Below are 4,474 nucleotides of genomic sequence, written 5' to 3'. Positions count from 1 at the left end.
CTTCTTTAATGTCAGTAGCTTGACAGAGGGCTCTCATGGAGCCTCACAGATGCTCAGAGCAATGTTGGAACCTCCCAACACCAAACTTAGAGTTTGAATGTGGGGGTTCAACACCAAACTTAGAAGTTGGTTGTGGCCTCCCAACACCAAACTTAGAGTTCGATTGTGGGGGCTCTGTTTGGCTCTGTTTTGAGAGAAGCTCTTCATGCTTCCTCTCCATGATGACAGGGGGATATCCTTGAGCCTTAAACACCAAGGATTCTTCATTCACTTGAATGATCAATTCTCCTCTATCAACATCAATCACAGCCTTTGCTGTGGCTAGGAAGGGTCTGCCAAAGATGATGGATTCATCCATGCACTTCCCAGTCTCTAGGACTATGAAATCAGCAGGGATGTAATGGTCTTCAACTTTTACCTGGACATCCTCTGCAAGTCCATAAGCTTGTTTTCTTGAGTTGTCTGCCATCTCTAGTGAGATTTTTGCAGCTTGCACCTCAAAGATCCCTAGCTTCTCCATTACAGAGAGAGGCATGAGGTTTACACTTGACCCTAGGTCACACAAGGCCTTCTTGAAGGTCATGGTGCCTATGGTACAAGGTATTGAAAACTTTCCAGGATCCTGTCTCTTTTGAGGTAATTTCTGCCTAGACAAGTCCTCCAGTTCTTTGGTGAGCAGAGGGGGTTCATCCTCCCAAGTCTCATTTCTAAATAACTTGTCATTTAGCTTCATGATTGCTCCAAGGTATTTAGCAACTTACTCTTCAGTGACATACTCATCCTCTTCAGAGGAAGAATACTCATCAGAGCTCATGAATGGCAGAAGTAAATCCAATGGAATCTCTATGGTCTCATTTTGAGTCTCAGATTCCCATGGTTCCTCATTGGGGAGCTCATTGGAGGCCAGTGGACGTCCATTGAGGTCTTCCTCAGTGGCGTTCACTGCCTCTTCCTCTTCTCCAAATTCGGCCATGTTGATGGCTTTGCACTCTCCTTTTGGATTTTCTTCTGTATTGCTTGGAAGAGTACTAGGAGGGAGTTCAGTAATTTTCTTACTCAGCTGTCCCACTTGTGCCTCCAAATTTCTAATGGAGGACCTTGTTTCAGTCATGAAACTTTGAGTGGTTTTCATTAGATCAGAGACCATGGTTGCTAAGTCAGAGGTGTTCTGCTTAGAACTCTCTGTCTGTTGCTGAGAAGATGATGGAAAAGGCTTGCCACTGCTAAACCTGTTTCTTCCACCATTGTTATTGTTGAAACCTTGTTGAGGTCTCTGTTGATCCTTCCATGAAAGATTTGGATGATTTCTCCATGAAGGATTATAGGTGTTTCCATAGGGTTCTCCCATGTAATTCACCTCTTCCATTGAAGGGTTCTCAGGATCATAAGCTTCTTCTTCAGATGAAGCTTCCTTAGTACTGCTTGGTGCATTTTGCATTCCAGACAGACTTTGAGAAATCAAATTGACTTGCTGAGTCAATATTTTATTCTGAGCCAATATGGCATTCAGAGTATCAATCTCTAGAACTCCTTTCTTCTGATTTGTCCCATTGTTCACAGGATTCCTTTCAGAAGTGTACATGAATTGGTTATTTGCAACCATTTCAATGAGCTCTTGAGCTTCTGTAGGCGTCTTCTTCAGATGAAGAGATCCTCCAGTAGAGCTATCCAAAGACATCTTGGACAGTTCAGACAGACCATCATAGAAAATACCTATGATGCTCCATTCAGAAAGCATATCAGAGGGACACTTTCTGATCAATTGTTTGTATCTTTCCCAAGCTTCATAGAGGGATTCTCCTTCCTTCTGTCTGAAGGTTTGGACTTCCACTCTAAGCTTACTCAATTTTTGAGGTGGAAAGAACTTTGCCAAGAAGGCATTGACTAGCTTTTCCTAAGAGTTCAGGCTTTCTTTAGGTTGTGAGTCCAACCATATTCTAGCTCTGTCTCTTACAGCAAAAGGGAATAGCATAAGTCTGTAGACCTCAGGGTCAACCCCATTAGTCTTGATAGTGTCACAGATTTGCAAGAATTCAGCTAAGAACTGATGAGGATCTTCTAATGGAAGTCCATGGAACTTGCAATTCTGTTGCATTAGAGAAACTAACTGAGGCTTAAGCTCAAAGTTGTTTGCTCTAATGGCAGGGATAGATATGCTTCTCCCATAGAAGTCGGGAGTAGGTGCAGTAAAGTCACCCAGCACCTTCCTTGCATTGTTGGCATTGTTGTTGTTTTCGGCTGCCATGTGTTCTTCTTCTTTGAAGATTTCTGTTAGGTCCTCTACAGAGAATTGTGCCTTAGCTTCTCTTAGCTTTCGCTTCAAGGTCCTTTCAGGTTCAGGATCAGGCTTAACAAGAATGCTTTTGTCTTTGCTCCTGCTCATATGAAAGAGGAGAGAACAAAAAAATATGGAATCCTCTATGTCACAGTATAGAGATTCCTTGAGGTGTCAGAGGAAAAGAAAAATAGAAGGCAGAAGTAGAAAATTCGAACTTATCAAAGAAGATGGAGTTCGAATTGTACATTAAGGAATAGTGTTAGTCCATAAATAGAAGGATGTGAGAAGAGGGGAAGTAATTTTCGAAAATATTAAAAAGATTTTAAAAACATTTTGAAAAACTTTAATTGATTTTCGAAAATAAGAGTGGAAAAGAAATCAAGTGATTTTTGAAAAAGATTTGATTGAAAACTATTTTGAAAAAGATGTGATTGAGAAGATATGATTTGAAAAACATTTTAAAAAGATTTGATTTTGAAAATTAATAACTTGGCTATCAAGAAAAGATATGATTCAAACATTAAACCTTTCTCAACAGAAAAGGCAACATACTTGAAATGTTGAATCAAATCATTAATTGATAGCAAGTATCCTTAAAAATGGAAAGAAATTGATTTTGAAAAAGATTTGATTGAAAAGATATGATTTGAAAAAGATTTAATTTTGAAAAATATTGAAAACTTGAAAAAAAATTGAATTGAAAACACAGTCTTCCCTCTTGTGCCATCCTGGCGTTAAACGCCCAGAATGGTGCACATTCTGGTGTTTAACACCCAAACTACTACCCTTTTGGGCGTTAAACGCCCAGCCAAGCACCCTGGCTGGCGTTTAAACGCCAGTTTGCCCTTCTTCACTGGGCGTTTTGAACGCCCAGCTCTTTCTGTGTAATTCCTCTGCAGTATGTTCTGAATCTTCAATTCTCTGTATTATTGACTTGAAAAGACACAAATTAAAAATTTTTTGGATTTTTAATAATCAAAATGTAACTAAAATCAAATAATAATGCATGCAAGACATCAAACTTAGAAGTTTGTATACTACTGACACTAACAAAATGAGAATGCATATGAGACATATAAACACTCAAGTCAATAGAATTCAAAGATCAGAGCAATGAAATCATCAAGAACAACTTGAAGATTAATGAAGACACATGCATGAATGCAAGAAGAACAGAAACATGCAATTGACACCAAACTTAAAATGAGACTCTAGACTCAATCAAGAAACATAAAATATTTTTGGTTTTTATGATTTTGTAAAATTTTTTTGATTTTTCGAAAATTAAGTGGAAAAGAAAATAAAGGCATCAAAATTCTTAATGAGAATTCCAGGAATCATGCAATGTTAGTCTAAAGCTTCAGTCTAAGAAAATTAGACATGGCTAGCCAAGCTTCAGCAGAACATTGCATTCAAGAGCTAAATTGATGAAGATCAATCAGCTTTGCTGATGATAAGAACATCACCTTGAAACACTAGAATTCATTCTTAAGAACTCGGAAAAAAAAATTACCTAATCTAAGCAACAAGATGAACCGTCAGTTGTCCAAACTCAACAATCCCCGGCAACGGCGCCAAAAACTTGGTGCACAAAATTGTGATCAATACTTTTCACAACTCAAATAATCCCCGGTGATGAACCCAAAAGCTTGGTGTTCAATACCATGGCATAAACACAACTTCGCACAACTAACCAGCAAGTGTACTGGGTCGTCCAAGTAATAAACCTTACGCGAGTAAGGGTCGATCCCACAGAGATTGTTGGTATGAAGCAAGCTATGGTCACCTTGTAAATCTTAGTCAAGCAAACTCAAATGGTTATGAATGATGAATAAAACATAAAGATAAAGATAGAGATACTTATGTAATTCATTGGTGGGAATTTCAGATAAGCGTATGAAGATGCTTGGTCCCTTCCGTTTCTCTGCTTTCCTACTGTCTTCATTCAATCCTTCTTACTCCTTTCCATGGCAAGATGTATGCAAGGGTTTCACCGTTGTCAGTGGCTACCTCCCATCCTCTCAGTGGAAATGTTCAACGCACCCTGTCACGGCACGGCTATCCATCTGTCGGTTCTCAATCAGGCCGGAATAGAATCCAGTGATTCTTTTGCGTCTGTCACTAACACCCAACCTTCAGGAGTTTGAAGCTCGTCACAGTCATTCAATCATTGAATCCTACTCAGAATACCACAGA

General features: G+C 39.1%; 1 non-coding gene across 1 annotated transcript; it reads left to right on the top strand.

Moving 5' to 3' along the window:
- Nucleotides 1-1,732: 1,732 nt before the first annotated feature.
- On the top strand, nucleotides 1,733-1,840 carry LOC112793240 (small nucleolar RNA R71). The gene has a single exon (XR_003197943.1). It is a non-coding gene; the product is annotated as a small nucleolar RNA R71 (small nucleolar RNA).
- The last annotated feature ends 2,634 nt before the right edge of the window (nucleotides 1,841-4,474 follow it).

Source organism: Arachis hypogaea, chromosome 3, assembly GCF_003086295.3.
Source record: "Arachis hypogaea cultivar Tifrunner chromosome 3, arahy.Tifrunner.gnm2.J5K5, whole genome shotgun sequence".
Taxonomy (NCBI): domain Eukaryota; kingdom Viridiplantae; phylum Streptophyta; class Magnoliopsida; order Fabales; family Fabaceae; genus Arachis; species Arachis hypogaea.
The sequence above is the reverse complement of the archived record's forward strand: the minus strand, read 5'-3'. Positions and strand labels throughout refer to the sequence as shown.